This window comes from Manis pentadactyla, chromosome 10 (genome assembly GCF_030020395.1).
Source record: "Manis pentadactyla isolate mManPen7 chromosome 10, mManPen7.hap1, whole genome shotgun sequence".
Lineage (NCBI taxonomy): Eukaryota > Metazoa > Chordata > Mammalia > Pholidota > Manidae > Manis > Manis pentadactyla.
The window spans coordinates 10,948,633-10,969,284 of NC_080028.1; the positions used below are offsets into that span (position 1 = coordinate 10,948,633).

The window sequence follows — 20,652 nt, forward strand, 5'->3', positions numbered from 1 at the left end:
ATGGGGAAGGCTTCCCAGAGGAGGTGGAACCCAAGTCAGCCTTCTTGAAGGATGAAGACTTAAATAGTAAATATCCCTTCCTTTTGAACCTCCTACCAGCCTTTGGTCAAATGCAAGAGAGAATTTGGTGAAAAATGCACATGTGATCTGCACTAGCTCACTGATTCAATGATGCAAGACCCTACACTGAGTGCCTAACATGCATACCTAGTGGGAGCTCCACAAGAAACCCAGGAGGTGGCCACACATTACCACCAGCACCACTTGAGCAAAAGGGGGCACAGAGAGGTTAAACTTGCCCAAGGCCACAATACTGGTAAGTGGTATCACTGGCATTCAAATCTGGGGACCCTCTCTCACAAGCCTGTGCTCTTCAACATTTCACCATAGAACAAATGAACTAGCAAAAGGGACCAGAAGAGATTTTCTAGGTGGCAACTGTTTATTTGAAGGAAAAGGGAAAAAAAGTTAGAATCCTTTTTCTCCAAGTGCTTTCATATGAACCCACTTCTCCCCATACTGTGAGCCTCGCTCTGGAGCACAGGTTTGGCTATCACTTGGTTGAGAGCCATTCAATTGCCTCCCAGAGTACAACCTGCCTTAAGTTCTCATGTCAATAAGGGAATGCTTCTCTGAGCCACTTGTCCTCTGCAAACAGATTTGGAAGATTTGTGCTCAAAGGTGAGTGTCCAGTTACTCGTCTTTGCTGGTCTTATCTAAGCACAGAAGGCAGGGGAGGATTTCCCAGAGTGGAGTCCTTCCTAGACTCACAGTCCAAGTACGGGGTGTGTGTGTGTGTACACATTTATATGTGTTTTCTAGTTGATGATAATCTTTTAAAATCCCCTTATGCGTAACCGGCTTCTATGGATCAATAGAGGCCCCTCTTTGAACACCATTTCAGTGTGGAGCTTGCCTTTCTGTTTGCACAAAGCAACAACCCCAAGTGACAGCATTTAACTTTTAACAGGTTTGATAAACATGACCATCTGCCACTAGAGTGGCCAGTATGCCCAACTTTCAAATGACAACAATAGGCCTCTAGGTTGACATCCTTGACATTATAAAGGCTGAACTTCCCTCTTGTGGTCTGTGGCAATGGGAAGTCAGACTCATAGACTATCGCTTTCACTTCTTAAATTATTTCATAAATTGAGACTTTGATTTTACAAAGCAGTATCAGTAGGCAGGAAATTTTCTGCCTTAAGTGTCCCAGACTAATGAGAAAACAACAGAAGCAAGTGTGAATGATGGGCTCCTGTGAACTGCAGTCAAACGACACTGAGGTGGTCTTCGTGTATGAGGGTCTTGAGAAAATTCAAAATGAAAGCATTGGTAGCATGATCACGTGCTACATGTTGGACAAGGCATAATGAACTCAAAAGAGGCTCCAGCCATACAACATCATCCATCACATTAAATCAGTGTTGCTGATTTGAATTTGATTAGTATTGTAATTTCCTTGGTAATTTTGTTTCTATTTTATAGTTGTATAAGAGCTGTAAACTCTTATGCTGTGAGCATAAAAATTTGTACCTAGAAATATGTTTTTAAAAATCTTTCATCCTGCAGAGCCATGAGAATTCTATTCACTTAATACACTCCTATACTACCCAAGTCCAAGAAACCCTACTGCAGTGAAATGAGCATGGAATTGGGGGCCTGACAGAACTGAATTTAAATCCTGGCTCTGCCGTGTAGCCACTGCCTGATCTCGAGCAACCCCTTAGTAACCTTTCTGGGCCTCAGTTTCCTCATCTGATGGGAATAATAACCTGTGAGGAATTGCCTCACAAGGTGGCTGTGAGAATTTTAAAAGACCTTTGTGGAAAGTGCCAGGCATGTGGCAGGCACTCACCAAGAGTAAATTTCCTGAACTTTTTTCCAAGTTTTATCTCCATCTCTTATTCTATGGTTTCCCTCCTCCTTTCAAAAGTGAAAGACAGGCCAGGGATAGCAGCCACATCCACTGCCAGTAACCGCTCTTGCTTAATCATGTCCTTTTCATTCTCTGTGGCTGTCAGGAGCAGGGATGGGCAAGCCCCGGGGGCCACCAGGAAGGCAGAGAGAGGGAGGGAGACCAAGCGCATATAGCTGCCATCTGCCTCCCCAGGAAGGGGAAAGCCAGTCCGTGGTGGGAGGGCAGGGAGCAGAGCTGGCAGCAAAGTGGGGCAGCCTCTGCAGCCTGGGAGGTGACAGAGGAGCAGCTGCCTCCACGGCGCCCCTGCAGGCACGCTTGGCTGCTCCCCTCTGGGTTCCATCCAGATTCCAGCCCAGCTGAAGATGTGGCCATATGGCAGCAGGCTCCTCTTTGGGAAGAAAGGGGAGGTCGGTCCTTCCAAGACCCAAGGGAGAGAAGCCACAGAGGAAAGGCTGGCAATGTCCTGCACCCAGTCCTGGAACCCATCCTGGAGCTGCCAGGTGTCAGCAGCACACAACTCAGAATTCACTTCTTGCCCCTCCTCTCTGCCCTCTACCTCTACCTAGGATGGCTTTGGTCACATAAAATCAGAGCCAGTCATTCAGCATGTGTTTATTGGTCAACTACTATGGCCAGGTAGACACTTCCTTCATGCTTAAACTCTTGGCAAGCAGCTGAAACATGTAGGATTTCTAAGTTTTAGATTGATGGCTAACAGTCACCAGACCCTAGAATGTGGCAGATGCTCATCATAAATTATCTCAACTAATCTTCTCAGAAATCCTCAAAAGCAGATGAATACCATTCTACAGGTGAACAACTGGGCTTAGAAAGATGAAGCAGAGAGGTGATGAAGAGTTCAAACCTTGGACTGTCTGGTCCCCAGACCCAAATGCATCCCACACACCTATTGCCTTTTGAATTAGGAGGGGTAAAAAGACTGCTGTTTTATTAAGCACCTACTACTAGATATCAGGGATAGGGATTTTACACTGATTTTTTTTCTTTGATCTTCATAATAAGCCTGTGAAACAGATATAATTATACATCTTTTTTGGGTATGAATTTTTATGCCCTGGCCCCTGACCCTAACCCCTCAGCCTCACCATCACCATCACCCACACCTCACCATAACACTAAACCTCAATCTCGTACTCACCCTAACATTAAACCCAGACCCTAACTCTAACCATAACCCTATCCTCTCCATACACCTTATCAAAAACCTAACCCTAACACTAACCCTGGTTAGACTCAAATGGATTGGGTAAGTGGCTCAACATGAACAGCTGGTAGGTAACACAGCCAAGGTTCACACCAGGTCTGTCTGTTTCCAAAAACCTATGCATGTCCCATCCCTCAGGTTCCTCCTCTGGGCAGCTCTCCAGATGACAGCACTTTCAACATGGCTAGATTGATACAATAATCCTACCTATGTCAACTACCTTATATTGAGTACCTACTTTGCTTTCAGCCCTATGCTAGGCTCTGTAATAATTTTTTTAATAGTTTCTGCTCCTAGTTCCCAAGAAACCCCCATCTGGATAAAAGTTAAGGCATGAAACATGAAGCAAAAGTAGTAAATATACCAATGCTCTAAAAGACTGAACATAAAGGATATATTCTCTGCCTTGCTAGTTCCTAGTCACCCTCAGGTCTCCTCTTCAACACAGGTTGCTCAGGAGGGGTTCTTCATTGAATGCTAGACTGGGTTATGTCCCAGTTCCACATCTCCAGGATGCTCAGAACCTCTTCTTTCAATACCTTCCACATGCACCATAACTTTGTCAATGTCTGTGTCCCCCACTAGCCTGTGACTGTCTTGAGTGCAGGGATGGCTCCAATTCATTCACTGTCTCCCAGTGCCTAGCATCCCCAGTGCCTAGCACAATGCCTGACACAGAGTAGAAAATAAATAAATCATGGTGCAGCAAATGAACAATGAATTAGTTAGGAAACACTTCAGGAAGGAGGAGGGATTTTAATTGTACTTTGAAGAACATGGGAAATTGAAATACACCCTGAGCAGAGAGATGACAGTCCAAGTAGGAAATAACTGATGAGCCAAACAAGCAGGACATAATGGGGTGGTACCAATTGGATATCCACATGGGAACAATATATATCTCAATCCCTACCTCATGCCATACAGCAAAAATCAATTCCTGAAGGACTGAAATGAGAAAGGAAAAACAATAAAGCTTCATCCAGACCTCTATCAGCAATACTCTCTCCTATCTTCAGGGAGATACATTCTCATTGGGAAGACAGAGCAACATAAACAACTAGAGACAACAAAATCCAGCGAATCATATGTCCCTACTCTATATGGTGCAGGATTACCAGGATAAAGCTCAATGGTAAAAGACAACTCCTTCATATAAATCTTACCTATAAGGCAACTGCATGAAAAATATATCAGAACATCAAGGATAGAATTCTAATAAGGGAGGATTTCAATAACAATTCAATATTAAAATGACTCAACAATAATAACTAGCATTTAAAGAGTTCTAAGTATGTGCCAGGCACTTCTCTAGGCACTTAACCAAATTAACTCTTTCACAGCAACTGTGAGGCACATACTTTTACTATTCCATATCACAGATGAGGAAACCAAGGCAACAAGAGGTTAAGTAATTCCTGGACATTGTCAGTCAAGAGATACCAGATTTAGAGTCTCTGGGGCAAATGACTGTTTTTCTGAGCCCTGGACTAGGAAAATGGGATATGAAAATAGCCTAAGTAATTGTGAGGAATAAACAGGGGAATGAACATCAACACACTTTCTTACCTTTAAAGGAAGTACACCAGTAAGGTCTTTTTTTTTTTTTAATAGATACCTAGTGTGAAAATTTTCTTTAGAAAGCAGAGGGCCAAATCACAGCATGCAGAAGATTTATTCATGTAATCCACACGTCTTTATTGAGTACCTGCTATGCGCCACAAGCACTATTTGTTACACTGGGGCCACAAGAGTTAACACAGCAAAGCCCTGTCCTTGTGGATCTTCCATTCAAATGACACAAAAAAACACAGGAGCAAATAAAAATGTGATTGGCCATCACCTAGTGATGAAAAAATGAAGAAGAAAAAGAAGTCCAACTAAGGGAACAGAGGATGATGGTCAGGTGATTTTTGCTCAGAGAGAGGCAGCCATGTAGATGCAGGGCTACAGCACTGCAGGCAAAGAGCCCCAGGTGCAAAAGCTCTGAGGGGGAAGCCTGCTTGGTGCGTTGAAGGACAAAGTAGGAAGCCAATATGGCTGGAGCAGAATGAATGCGGGGAGTGGCAGTCAGGTATAGCAATCTGCCCAGACCAAATCAGGCGTGGCCTGGTCAGCAGAGTACTTACAGATACATAAGAAGTCTACACTGGGTGGCAATTCATGCAGTATGCCCACTGGTCTTCTCTCTGTGATTCTCCAGCCAACCACACCAAACTTTGGGAATATACTTTCCCTCCCTACCAGTCAGATGGGGCTTTTCCCTCCCTACCAGTCAGATGGGGCTTTACATACTGTAGTGGGCATATGGCTGCAAACACACTTGTTCAATTCATTCATTGCCCAGACATTCACTAAGCACCAGGTAAAGCCAAGACCCTTGATGGGTGGAAGGGATATATTGTGAATAAAACATATATAATTCTTGCTTCAACAGTGAGCATCCTCTACTGAGGGAGACAGGAAGTGAATGGGGTCACAGTGCCTGGTGACAAAGGCCTTGCTGCCAGTCCAGCACTGCTTAAGAAGGGAGGCAAGGTACAAGAGGAGCTAGAAGAGGAGAAATTGGTTCTGCCTCCAAGCCTGAAGCTCCCTCCCTCCCGTGCAGTAGGTCTGGGCCATAGGTCAGTGCTGCCAATTCCACATCACAGCTGGTAATGGGCAAATGGATCACTGCAAACCACAAAAAACCCCAAACCTCATATGAGTCAATAGTTGCAATCTCTTCCCTCCACAAGCCTTTCAGTAGCTACACTAACCCAGCAAAATTGATTGTGGCGTCTTAGTTTTGCCTCCTTGTTGCTCTCACCATCCTGCCTGCTCTCTGGCAGGAGCTGAGACGGTATATGGGCTTGTCAGGAGACCTGAGAAGGTGGGCACACTACTGTTGCCTGAGGATGTGATGGTAAACACAGCAGCTCTTTAAGAGGCTTACACTCCAGTGGAGGAGAGAGGCAAGGAAACAGGCCAACATGCCCTCTCAATGTAGTGTTGAATTGCTACAGAATGGGTGAGCATGGAGTGCTGAGGGAATCGCAAGAGGGGCCGGCCATCTTTTGGGTGATTGGGGGAAAGAGCAAATTTCAAGGAAGACTTCCTAGAGGAAATTATCATTAACTGAAGGCTAAACACCAATCAAAGGCATCCAGGGGGTGGGCAGATAGGAGGAAGTTGTAGGGAAGTGGAGAAGGAAGTACAGGCAGAAAGCATGTGAAAGTCTGAGACAGGAGCAAGCACGGTGGACAGTGGGAGTAAGGGCACCCCAGGATGGCTGGAGGGCAGCTCCTGAAAAGCAACAAGGCTGCAGAGTTAAGCAGCAGTCAGACTGTGATGGATCCTGTGGGCCTGGCCCAAGAGTCTGGAGCCTTTCCTGAGGGAAAGGGGAGTCATCCAGGGTCTTTACGCAGAGAGGCAGACGGCCAGATTTCACCTTTTGCAAATCACAGTGGCTACAGAGCAGAGGGCGGATTGGCTGTGGATAAGAGGGAAGTGGGGCAGTTGGGGGGTATTATAATAACGCAGAGAAAGTTGGTAGTGGTCTGGACTGGGTGGTTCAAGACATGTTAAAGAATCGGCAATTAGAAAGGAGTGGGGATGGAGAGGAAGAAATCAAGGACGATTCCCAGATCTGCAGCTTGAGAAACAGGCTAGGTGACAGTATGGTCTATTAAAAAAGGCCTCTGGGAAGAGGGCCTGTGGAGAAAGCAGACAATCAGATCAGGCTGAGGGTCATATATCCATGAGATGTTTATGGGAGGACACCAGTGCACCATGATGTCGGGAGCAAAAAGACAGGACTGAGTTGGAGAAAAAGCCCTGTGGACCGTCAATATGTGGATGAAAACTGAAGCCACAAGATGAGATTCCCCAAGGAACTCATACAGAATGAAAAGAGAAGAGGCCCAAGGGGAAAACCCCGAGGACACCAGACTTCCAAGATAATCAGAGGAAGAGGAGCTTGAAAAGGAGTCTGAAACTGGGCAGGAAGAAAACCAAGCAACAGAGGGGTAGGCACCAAGGGGAAAGGGCACAGCAGGAGGCAGGAGTCCTCGGCAGGGTCGAACAACACCGCGGCACAGCAGAGGCAAGGGGATGTTGTCGGAATGTGTAAAAATGCTTCCCATGCTAGCACTCAAGGAAAAAAAAAAGGTGTTGAAATCTTTGTACCCTACTTTTTCCTTACCCTCTGTGCTACATCAAAGTACAGGTGTGAAATCCAAGATTCATTTACTGCAGTGTTTCCCAAAGGATGATCCAAAGAATCTAGTCTTGTGAGATGAAAGGCACAGTCTGCAGTGAAATGAATTTTTGGAAGGATTGTGTACTATATTCTTACATTAGAGCTTGACAACGCAATTAACATAGCAAAGGCTCTGAAAAGCCCTATAGTAAGGAAATCTGTTTAACCTTATTTAGCCCAGCATTTCCCAAACTTATTTGGCAATGGAATCCCATTATGGTGTTTTCCCCTACTAGGCTCTCTTGGGCTGGCATCAGCAAAACACACTTTGGAAATTACAGTATTAATTGAAACAGGCATGTCTAACTGATGAAAAATGTCTGCAGCTGGTAAATAGTTGGTAAAAAGCATCCTCTCCTAAGTTTAGGACAAAAGGCTTTCTTGGACAGGTCCCTTTATTCATTCATTGAATTAAAATGTACTGGGCACGTACTAAGTGGTGGCAGAGCCTGGAGGGTGGCAGAGGTGGTACATTTGGGGAAATGAGGACTGAGGAGACCTGGAGAGGGCATTCTCGGACATGCATGCCCCGGGGGAGGACATGGCTAGCCAAATAACCAGGCAGATACTGGCCAGTTGGGAGAGATGAGGGAAGAGGAATCCCCACAAGGTGGCCTTCTCTCTTCAAGAAGTTATAAGGTTTGGGGGACAAAAAGCAGATTGGAAAACTGGATGATAAGGGCAATGAGGACTACTTGTAAGGACCATTCTCAAAATGGCTGTAGTTGCTACCATTTATTAGTACCTCTTATGTGCCAGGCATCTTATATAATAATATAGTAACAGCTAACATGTATTGAATACCTCTCTGCACCAAATATACTCCTTAGTCTATTAGCTTATGTGTCCTTCCAACAACCCAGTAGATATTTATTATCATTTGCCAGACAAGGAAACTGAGACAGTGTGGTGACATTTCTTGCCCAAAGTCATGATTAGTTAAGTGGTAGAGCAGAGATTTGAAACTAGACTGTCTGCTCCAGATATTGTACTCTTAAACTCTATTCTACATCCTTTAAAAGCATCCCACTGATTCTTGAACTTGGATTGCTGGAGTCTGAATCAAAAGTGCTGACTATTACACCCTGGAACCACCCACATTATTTATGTTCTTTGATCTTCACAACAACATTTTGACGTAGGTGCCATTAATCCCACTTACAGAGGAGGCTCAGAGTATTAACATAGCTCATAGCAGGCAGCACTGAGGCTCCTGAATTCTGGAGGGGTCTGACTCCAAACTCATGCTCTTAGGTCTGCACCCTCTTGCCTCCCAGACTACTGTCATTTTTACAGGCTGGAACTGGGGTAATAGTCAGCATATTTCACATCTGCTGAGGCCTGGGCCCTGACCTGGCGGAATGGATGCTGGCCATAGTGTCAGAGCAGCATCCTGGAGGCACCTGTGTCAGCCTCCAACCCTTTACAAGCAGTCCCTTACTAAGATGGTTCGACTTTACAATGGTGTGAAAGCAATCGGCATTCAGGAGGAACCGTACTTGGGATTTTGCATTTTGACTTTTTCTTGGACTGGTGACATGCAGGAAGGTACTCTCTCATGATGCTGGGCAGGGCAGCAAACTGCAGGTCCCAGTCAGCCACCCCACAGAGCAAACAACCAATACACTTACAAACAGCCTGTTCCCATATACCCATTCTGGCTTTCATTTCAGTATAGGATTTATTAAATTACATGAGATATTTAGCACTTTATTATAAAATAGGCACCTCTTATGTGCCAGGCATCTGGGGCTAGATGATTTTGCCCAACTGTAGGCTAACATAAGTGTTCTGAGCACATTTAAGGTAAGCAAAGCTAAGCTATGATGTTTGGTAGGTTGAGTGCATTAAATGCATTCTCGACTCAAAAGGTTTTACAGCTTACCAGGGGCTTACCAGGACAAAACACATCGTAAATCAAGGAAGATCTGTAGTTGCTGGGGGGAGGGACCAGGGTGCCAGGAGATCCTGGAGGAGGGTCCAGCGTGGCCAGTGCAGTGGAGAGAAGGGGAATTTGAGGGTGCTTGGACTACAGTCATTTTACCTGCCCATATGTGACAGCCAGAGTAGCTATATAGGTACATACCTGGGGAACATCAGCCCTAGCCGAGGTCGAAAACACAACTGTTTACCCGTTTCCAGCAATGTTTATCTTCAGTGCCCCTCAGGGCAGTGCCAAGTGGGCTCAAAGACAGTTCCCCTACCCAATGTTGGTCTCCTCTGAGGAGTCCTCACTGACCGGGGACCATCGCCTTGAGCCTCAGGTTAGGTTCATTTGCACCCTTTTATAGTCACACAAACAGCTCCAATCCTAGCAAATGCAGATTTCCAAGCACAGATTGGGCTGGGCCCCTCCCACCACCTCTTCCAGAGCTGCTGAAAGCAGTGTCCTTGAGCCAGAACCTACAGACTGCAGGTCTCAAGGCAGGGAGGCCCCAGCCCACAGGCGTGCAGTCCCTCAGTGCAGCTAGCTATCCACAAACACCAGACCCTGAGCAAAGCCTTCTGTGCCTTTTGGAGCTAATTAAATTCTGACATCATATCAAATTGAATCCTTTTATTAAACATTTATCTTCAGATTCCAGAGTGTCACAACAACACATTGTTTTAAGTGACAGAAATGCAAACAGTGTTTGCCTTCCCAACAGCACCCAAAGTGCTGCTCGCAGTAGCCAACCTGGAGCCAGGGGCACCGGCAGGGTAGGTCCTCCCAGAGCCTTCTGGTGGCAGAGGCCTGGGGGGTGCCCACCACCCTTCCCAAGCTTGCCTCTATCTCTTGCATGCACACCCGGTGACTGGCATAGCCAACTCCGCCTCCCTTCTGACCTGTGTCCTCGTCGAGCCGTCTGGATCAGCGGCAACTTCTCTCAGTAATTTTCCTCAACCTTTAAAAACCCCTTTCCTCCGGGGAATTGTGGTGGAGAGGCAGAAGGCAGTCGAGCTGTCCATCTGCTCCTCTCTGAACAGAGGCTGCCTTTGGGGGACTGGGGCTCAGAGGGTCCACCCCTCTGTCCTCCCGGCACACCACTCCCCAGATTATGACGGCTTCGGAGCAACAATCCTGATTTTTTTTCATCCTTATCTGCTTCCCTAGCAGAGTACCTAGCACAGAGAAGACTGGCAACATGTTTTTAATCAATTAATTAATCAATACTTAATATTTTAAATATTAAAGCCAAGTCTTGCCCTCAGCTTTGTAGTTTCAGGATGTCTCTGCACTTTCCCCAAAAGCAATCAAGTTCTAAGGAACTGATCCCTGTCAATTAGACTCATGAGAGACCCACGTTTCCATTTCTGCAAATGGCTTCTGGGCAGAATTCTCTCTCCTGGGGGGATGGACAGTTCAGAGGAAATCAGAAGCTCTGAGGTGACTGGCCTGTTTTCTCACCTGGATGACGGGTCCAGATCTTTTCAAACACCTGGAAATATTATGACTCACATTCTGATCATTCTTTTTTCTAGATATGACAAGGCCTACCACTCTTCTGATAACAATGACAACAATAATATTTAATAATAGATAATGCATAGTGAAAGCTCACAACATGCATGTTCTAACAGTTTTATGTGTATATTAACTTATTTAACCCTGATAAGACCCTGTGAAAGAGGCAATGTTATTATCCCATTTTACAGTCAGGAAACTGAGGCCCAAAGCAGTTAAGCAACTAGCCCAAGGCTACACATCCAGGCATTCCTATAGCCTCAGCATGAATTTCTATTTTTTAAAAAAGTAGCTAATATTTATCGAGCTCTGTGAGCCTCCCATTTTTCATCTATAGAATGGGCTCATTAATAGACCCTACCCAAGGGGTTGATGTGATATACAATCAAGTGAGATGTAAAGTATTAGCACAAAAAAGATTTTTAATAAATATTGGAGTCTTCTATACCCATTGAGAGAGAGAACAGAAGTGTGTGGTTCAATCCCTGGCCTCGATGCATGTGGAATGCTGTTAGGAAAATGATACATAACTCATGAAATTTGAAATAACAAGACAGCAGTACAAGAGCTGTCACAAGGCAGCCTGTGGTTAATTGCCCAATGAGTGATCTTGGAGGTAAGAGTGGAGGTGAAAGGAGGAGCGGCAGCTCTGAGCTGCACAATCAGGGGAGAATCCTTAAATCCTAGCTTCCAGCAGATGGAAGGCATGCCCAGCTATTACAGAAATGCTCTCATGGCACCCCTAAGAGTCAGCCAACCACCTACTGCTTGAACCCCTCCAGTGACAGGTAGCTCACTACCTTGGGAGGCAGCTCTGAAAACCACAACCCTCACCCAGGCACCAGCCTGACCTGTCCTCTCCTACACAAGGCCGGGCAAGACTGAGTGCAGAACTGAAGGAGGTGTCACTGTGTCTGCATACCCCTGAGAGTAGCACCTCCTTAAATTTGGCCCTGAGGCACCTCACTGACCCCCAGCCCTGCCTGTACATTCCCACCCAGAGCTCCTAGCTCTCCCTCTGCAGTAAAATGGGCATAGCTAGGAGAGGAGAGGCAGAGCAGGTAAGGTGGCAAGCTTTGGGTCTACCTGGACACGGCTGGGAATGTCTGTCCTTAAGATGCCTGCCCTGTGCTGCAGGCAATGAAGCCTTGAAGATTTCTGAGCAGCAGAGTGTGTTTGGCTTGGAAAAAAGAGTGTAGTTAGATGGGCATCCCCAGTCCTACGCATCCTCGTCCCATGAAATGTTTCCATCCTCATGGGTCAGTGGTTTAGACGGCATCTGACCACTCTGGCCTGGATCTCTGCTGTGAAGCTCAATGTGCCTAAGCAGATGAAAATGAAAGGGGTTGGGGGAGATGAGTGGTTAGAAAACTACAGTGGATTTTGCAAAGCAGGAAAAGCCACTAGCATTTTCTCACTCCATAGAGGATTCATGAAATGTCAGCAAGAAGGGGTGTCCCTCAGATGACAGTGCTGGTGGGACATGTGCTGGCAGCTGAGACCCATGGTCTTAGTGCATGGAGTAGTCTGGATCAGTGGCAACTTCTCTCAGTAATTCTATCTCTGCAGAGATGTTTATTTCCCTAGCATTTAATGTGTGGCAGGCAAATAGTAAGTTTTTCATACATTATCTTGTTTATGTTTACAACAACCTTACCCTCATTTTATAAAGAGGAAGATAGAGGCTTAGACAGGGGCAGTGACTTGCCCAGGGCTGTGCAACTTGTGAGTTCAAAGTAGCCATCTGTCCAGAGACAGGTTAGCATGTCTATGGAAGGAGAGCTGTATGTCTAGTCCAGTCTCATTCACTAAAGGATGCCTGTGCTAATCAGCCTGCACCCTCTGCAAGGGTTTTGCAATTTACCAAGTGGGTTTATTAGCTCTCATTTGATCTATTCAATGACACAATCAGGGAAACAGGACTGGCCCACTTCCCCAATTTTACAGATAAATAGATCTCAACTGACTTCTATATTCATTTACTTCTTTCCATCCCCACCCTGCCTGAGCCACCCCCACCTCACACCTGAACTAGTCCTGTTACTGTGGCCCAGGCAAGAGTCCTGGTGGCTCCACCCAGGCTCATGGCCTCCAGCCTTGCTTCTCCACTCCATTCCCCACGTGGCCGCCAGGACCATCAGCTTGAAGCACAGGTCTGGTGACAGTGACCCTCTGCTGAAAGCTCCTCCGTGCCTCCCCATCGCTAAATTCATACTTTGAATAGCTTATTATGCCCTGAACAACCTGGCCACAGCTACTCTCTCTCCTGAGTGTTCACACACACACACACATGCTTATCTGCAGCCCAACCATCTGCCCTTCAGACACACCAAGGCTCTTGGCCTCAGGATCCCATCCCCCCTCTCTGGTTAACCCTTGCTCTTCTCCCCAGCAGCCCCCTGCCTTCCCTTTAATCTGTCAATCTCTACTTACCCTTTGTGGCTCATCTGAGATGGGCCTTCTTCTAGGAAGCCTTCCTAACAACCCGCCATCACCCAGGTGAGCCATGCATCCTCCCATTCACCCCCCAGCATCCGGTGCTCTGCTGTACAAAACTGCACACTGACAGAACCCTACTGCCTGGGGTCAAATCCCAGCTCCTTCACTCACACTGGCAGTGAATCCCTAGATGCCTTCCTTCACCTCTCTGTGCCTCCATTTTCACACCTTTAAAGTGGAGATAATAATAAAAGTTTTTTGGAGGACTAAATGTAAAGTGCCCAGTGCCTGGCTTGTGGCAGTTTGTGTAAGGGACCAGCCATCACCATCCCTGCCCAAGTGTTGCTTCCCTCTGGGTCATATTAAGTTAATAATTTGTCCCAGGGCCTCCTAGACTCAATTCTTAGGGACAGGAATCCTGCTGTATTGATCCCCTCTCTATCATGGTGCCCACCCAGCTCAACACTATACCTAGTAGGCACTCAGCAAATTTTGAGGACTAGAAGAAATACTGAATGAGTTGAAAAGTAAACAATTTTTATTTATTAAGATATGGTTTTATTTATTAACACATGGTTAATAAATGGCAGAAAGAGAACTCAAACACAAACCCTCTTGATAAGTGCCACAGCCATCTTTCCACTAGACCACAAGGCTTCTCAAGATAAACGCAGAGCTCTTGGCACATGACAGTATTTATTCATTATCTGCCCACTCCTGGGGCTCTGGGATCAACAGAATCATTTGAACAGTCCAGTTTTGTAGGATTTATGTGTATCAGGTTTCCGAACTTCCTAGGCATGCCTCCCTTAACCCATCAGAGTGTAACCGTCATTCTCTCTGACTAGTCTGTGAGCTTCTTGAGAGCAGGGTCTGTGTGTGGTGCATCTGTGCCCCATCCATCACCTACTAGGTGCCAGGCACTGTGCTAAGCCCTCTCAATGCTGTGCTTTATGCAATTCTCACAACCTTATGAGACAGGTCTTTATGTCTCCCCATTTAACAGATGAGAAGACTAAGGTCCAGAGAGATTCAGTGGCATAACTGGGATACAAACCCAGGTAGCCGACCTCCAGACTCTGAGGCTAACCAGGGAACTTTGGTGCCTCTCTAGTAGTAAGAGTTGAACCAATTGAACTGTATTTGAGGAAGCTTCCTTCATGGCCTAGAAAAACACCCAAACCTATATAGTTCTACTTCATGGAGTATGTTCTAAGTTGGCTCATTACCTGTGCAGAGGGTCCTTAACCTCATCAGGAACAGACTTTCAGCCACATTGTGGTGTGAAGTGGGCCTGAGGTTTTCCTGTCGCTGGGGGCCTGCTCCAGTGTCAACATTATGAGGGTGGGTGGGGGAACCGAGCTGTGGTGAAGAGGCCTTGAAGTTGCAAACGCAGATCCTTCCATGTTCTCAGTCTGGTGAAGTCAGCCCCTGTCAATCCCCCAGCCAGTAAGAGCAGCCCCCAGTGCAGGGCTCTGAACGCCATCTCTAGGGGCCTCCCCAACGATATCTAAGCCCCGACAATGTGGATCGCTTATCTCCACTGGGATCCATTCCATTCTTCCTGTCTGAGGTCAGAGCCACCAGCCCATTCTTCCTTCCTTGTTCCTTTGTCCAAGGCTGACTTACCCCTTAACGCTCATTCTCAGCCGAGACCCCGCCTTCCTGTGTTCACAGCCACAGCTGCCACTGAACAGTTGCAAACTTCATCCTGAACAAAGAAGTTGAGACACCTGTCAATTCACTCACTTGTCCTATTATTCTATAGATATTTAGAGAGCACCTGCAGTGTGCAAGCATCAAGGGTTCAACAAATTGCCTTCCTAAAACAATGTGTTTAATATTAAATACACATAAAAGGCTATTCTAACATGTACAAGTTTTTAATTTTGTGAAAATGGAATTGTTCCTTATGTATTTTTCCACAGCTTGATTTTTTTTTTGTTTAATACTATATTTGTGGAATTCACCTGTGTTGACATGTGGAGCTGTAATCCACTCATTGCACAGCTGCAAACTCTCCCATCATATTCATATACTCCAAGGCATTATCATGCTTCTGAGAGAAGAAATGTGAGTTGTCCCCAGTGTTTTGCTATTACAAGCCGAGCTGTTTTGAACATTCTCATACACATCTCCTCACGCACACATGCAAGCATTTCTACAAAACAAATTTCTACAAGAAATTGCTGGGTTGTGGGATATAGGTTGTCAAACAGGCTTTTAATAAGAGAGACCAAAAGATCATGGTGCCTCAGGGATTATCATTGGTATAATGTTTATCTGTTTAGGAGAATGGATACATGTAGTACACTCCCTGCCCACACACATGTGTGTGCACACATACACACACACTGACTCATTCATTGATTTGTCCATTCGTTCAATAAACATTTGTCATGTAGTCATTATCATTAACTATAAGACAGCACCATCAGGGTAATAATGATTTTTCAGGAGAAAAGAGACACACCAGAGTAAATGAACCCATCAATTATAAGATATATCCCAATTTCAGAAACATTGAAATATGCATGCAAGCATCTTATAATCAAGGGAAATATGGGATCTTTTTTTTTTTTTTTGTAGATAATTATTTTTTATTGAAGGGTAGTTGACACACAGTATTACATTACATTAGTTTCAGGTGTACAACACAGTGATTTAACATTTATATACATGATAATTCTAGGTACCAGCTATCACCATACCAAGTTGTTACCATATTTTGACTATATTCCTTATGCTATACATTACATTCCGGTTACTTATTTATTTTACAATTGGAAGTGTGTACTTTTTGTTGTTGTTGTTGTTGTGAGGGCATCTCTCATATTTATTGATCAAATGGTTGTTAACAACAATAAAATTCTGTATAGGGGAGTCAATGCTCAATGCACAATCATTAATCCACCCTAAGCCTAATTTTCGTCAGTCTCCAATCTTCTGAAGCATAACGAACAAGTTCTTACATGGAGAACAAATTCTTACATATTGAATAAGTTACATGGTGAACAGTACAAGGGCAGTCATCACAGAAACTTTCGCTTTTGCTCATGCATTATGAACTCTAAACAGTCAGTTCAAATATGAATACTCACTTGATTTTTATACTTGATTTATATGTGGATACCACATTTCTCTCTTTATTATTATTATTTTTAATAAAATGCTGAAGTGGTAGGTAGATACCAGATAAAGGTAGAAAACATAGTTTAGTGTTGTAAGAGAGCAAATGTAGATGATCAGGTATGTGCCTGTAGACTATGTGTTAATCCAAGCTAGACAAGGGCAATAAAACATCCACGTATGCAGAAGATTTCTCTCAGAACAGGGGGGTGAGGTTCTAATCCTCACCTCTGTTGATCCCCAATTTCTCACCTGATGGCCCCCCTGTGACTGTGCCTGTCTTAGGTTGTTCCTCCCTTGAGGAATCTTACCCGTCTCTGGCTAACCAGTCATCTTCCGGGGCCATACAGGGAAATGTAAAGTTGGTAAGTGAGAGAGAAGCCTTATTGTTTGAAAAGGTTAGCTTTTTACTTCTTTGCATATTTATGCCCTGTGGCTTCTATGCCCAGCAGGGAAATATGGGATCTTCAGGGAACTCTCTAGACCTTCAGGGGCTTTACAGACTTGCAGCTGTTTGTTCCCAAATAATATTAGAACACAGAATATAATCAAAGCACATACAAAGTGCTCTAAAGCCTCACTACTCAATCCAAAGCACTAGGGATGCTGCAGCATTGACATCACCTGGGAGCTTGGAAAAAATGCAGTCTCAAGCCCCACCCTAGACCCACCGAGTCAGAATCTGGCTTAACATGATCTCAGGTGATTCCTGTGTCCATTAAAATCTGAGAAGCACTGCATAGGGGAGGGAAAGGGTCTTTGTAGTTGAGGACAATTGAGAAAGGCTTTCTAGAAGAGGCATCATTTGAAGAAGAGAGAAAGGAAGAATTACATTCAATTAAGTACTTGCTGTAGGTGAGGAACCACAGGAGGGGCCTTCACTTCTGTTATCTGTTAACCTATTAGGCAGGGATTATAACCCTTTTTTACAGCTAAAGAAACTGAGGCACAGAGAGGTCACATAACTTGCTCCAGGCCACACAGATAAGAGCTAACAGAGGCAGATTTAGAAGTCAGATCTTTCCAAGTCTGAAGTCTGATCTTCTCCCCACCAAACCACATAGAAGGAACTGAAGAAGCAGCTGTGCAGACAAGAATGGGGCCAGGGTACAACTGAGGTCACATGAGCAAGGGCCCATTGCTGTGCTCAGGACTTTGGGGAGGTGAGGGCTCAAGGCAAACAGAGGGGGCAGACTCAAGGAAGGCAGGCAGGCAGGCACAGCCAGACTTCTCACTCCATTCTAACCCTGCTCAGGGCCTGCACAGCACAGAGCACACAGTAGGCATTCAAAATAATCCACTGAATGAATGAATGAATGAAAGAGAAAACAAAACTTGAGTGCATGAGCAAACTCACAGACAGCCACACAGGCTGTTGTTTCAAACCCTCCAGCACAGCTGGTGCCAGCACTGTGCTGGGGGCTGGGGGCTGAGCAAGGGATGAGCCAGGCACCACCCACCCACCCACCCCGAGGCCCCCTGAACCCCTGCCGTCAGGGAGGGCTCTGCCAGCAAAGCAAAAGGCCAGGAGCAGAACAGGTTCAAAACACAGAGAAAGCAGCTCCCACCAAACCCTTCATTTGCTTCACTTAAAAAATTACTTAGACAACCTCCTCCCTGTGCCTCAGCCAGCTCCTTCCTCGCACCCTCCTGGCTCCCGCACTGCTCTTTCTGCTTCTCATGCATATGTGGAAAACACAACAGCGTCTGCTCAGCTCCTAATGACCAGGTTTGTGAAGAGCTTATTGTATCTCAAAGAAATGAGACAGCAGTTGGTGTTGTGAGATATTAATGTGCTTTTTACAAAGCTGATGAAACCTCCTTTTAAACCACTTAATACCTGCAAGCTGAAATTTCTCATCTGAGATGGTAAATTCCTGGAGGCAGAGATGTGGCAGCCTAAGGCAAGCTCTTGGCCTTTCTGCCAGGGGTTGACTGAAGTCACTCAGCTTTGGGGTTGGCATGGGACCGCTGCCCTTCTGGGGAAGGCTTTCAGTAGAGACTTCATGTTTGTTGGGCCCCTCGGCAGAATAATCCTTTATAGTTCATGGTGGGAGAGTCTCCCCTACATTCTCAATCCAGAGGTCAACACCCGTCGGGGGAGTGAGCAGTGAGATGTCCCCTCCTCAGTTCAGCTTGGACCATAAGCTCTTGGGCATCTGGCCCCTGCCCCTTCCCCAACCATCTCCGGCCCTCACCCTCACCCATCCAGCCCTCTAAATGGGATCAGCCCTTCTGTACATCTCCAGTCCCGCTAGGATGCCATGCCTGTACACGAGCCAGCCTCTCACAAGGGACTGCCCTTCATCGAGCAGTGTGCTGGTAAATGGTTAACAACTGGCCCTCTGGGCAGGGAAAGGGGACCTTGATTAGTAGAATTTGCCCAAGCCACTAATGTGAGTTCGGAAGAGACTAATGATAGACTCCTGCGATACAAACAGTAAGCTGGTGCGAGCTAGGTCCAATACGCCACTGCCCCCAGGCATCCTTGTTACCCCCAAGTCTGTTCTGCGGGCCCATCTCTGATCCCCTGCCACAGTCTGTGCCCTCCTGTGTACCCAGCACTTCTCTGACTGCTCTTGCCGGTCCCTCTTCCTGGAATCCCCTCTCATCCTCCACCATTTCCTCATCACTCCCCAGCATACACCCACACCCCTACCTGCTTTCCCTGGCTACCTCCTTCTCCACCTGCTCCACATCCTCTATCACCTCAGGAGGCCTGTGCCAACACCCACACACTCACATGCCTGGATGAGCACCCCTTCTATGTGCTCCCAGACACGCTCTGCTTCGTTACAACACGTATCCTGCTTCACTGCAGCATCTGTTTTCTGTCTCCCACCAGAGACTGCATGTGAGGACAGAAAGTATATTTTTAGCTCTGTATCCTCAGCAGGTTGCACAAAGCATGGCATACAGTCAGTGACACATAAATGTTGGCTGAACAACTATGCTCCCATAAGGCCTTGTACATCTATCTAATATAGTATGTGATGCTTTACATTCTAGAATGTTCTGTACTTTCTGTCCTTCCCCACAGACTGTGAGCCCTGTAGGGCAGGGATCAGGTTATATTTCCCTCCACCACCCCAGTGCCAGGCACTTAGTCAGCTCTTAGTCTCTACCTTGGGGAGACAGCCTGCCTAAAAAATGAAGCCAACCCAGGGTAAAATCAGAGATGGAGAGAGACACAGATTTGGGGGCACCTGGATCCATCTACGCCTGAAGCCATATAAGCTCCTGGGCTTGATGACCACCAACCAGTAGGAAATACAGCAGAACTCTAGGCTGGCATCGGGAAAACAAGATCACACTGCTCTTCACTGCCTGTAGTGATGGCTGTCGACACAGATGTTCTACCAAATTTAAACTCCACCAAAGGTCATTGCGTGCCACTGGTACCACCTCACCTTCATAAACCTCAGCAACACAGTCCTTAGTTGAACTGGGTCCAGGGCCACAGAGCTCTGAGGGCTCCTGGAGACCCCTCACACTTCAGACATCTTCATAGCCTCACTGCCACCTTCAGCCTCAGACACCACTGGGACCAATCCTGCCGTGGCTGGGGTCCCACTTTACCTGGGTCATTCCTCACTATTAATCATCTGTCCCTCAGGGCTCCGTTTCCCCTCTAATCCAACCCAATCTCCAACTTCCTAGCCCCCTAAGTCCCAATGTTAGTAAAATCCCCCATATTCCCAACCTCTTCTTGCTGTGACAGGAACTTGGCTTTCCCCTGAGGACATCCACACCTCACATGGAGGTGCTTATCACCCACAGTGGAGAGGTGGCAGGACCCTTCCTGCCACTTCCAGGCCATTTCCCTGCCTCCTCCCTAACCGCCCTGCCTCTCTGAAACTCATCCCAGCCTTCTCTACGCTGACTCCATACTGCCGCCCTTCACCGACTCCCGCATACCCCTCATGCTTTAGGGAGGTAAGTGCTGGCCCACTGCCTCATTCTCCACACTCCTCCTGCCATCCTCTTGGAGATTTACAGTCAGGCAGACAGTCCTCCCGGTATGTGGTCTTGCCCCACTCACTTGGCTGGCCAATAAGTACTGAAATTCTGTCGTACCACTCAGCCCCACCAAGTGCAGGGAAGAGGGCCTGGCAGGGGTGTCTCCTGGGGTGTGACTGAGATCCCATCTCCTCTCCCCACTCTCCAAGCATGGGTGGAGGGGTGAGCTCTGTGCCTCAGGCCCTGCAACTCTACATGTGGCCCAGCCCAGGCACATGTAGCTCTGCAGAGGG

The 20,652-nt window shown here is 46.4% G+C and overlaps 1 protein-coding gene and 1 long non-coding RNA gene across 2 annotated transcripts in view; one reads left to right on the forward strand and one right to left on the reverse strand.

The window, feature by feature from the left end:
• LOC118915338 (uncharacterized) overlaps positions 1–20,652 on the reverse strand; it is a 175,971-nt gene that overhangs the window by 119,032 nt on the left and 36,287 nt on the right. Inside the window, exon 2 of the long non-coding RNA XR_005026039.2 lies at positions 14,900–14,981. This is a non-coding gene — a long non-coding RNA (uncharacterized LOC118915338). The remainder of the gene's footprint in view (positions 1–14,899; positions 14,982–20,652) is intronic.
• CACNG2 (calcium voltage-gated channel auxiliary subunit gamma 2) overlaps positions 1–20,652 on the forward strand; it is a 105,257-nt gene that overhangs the window by 70,816 nt on the left and 13,789 nt on the right. The gene's annotated exons all lie outside the window — the stretch shown is intronic.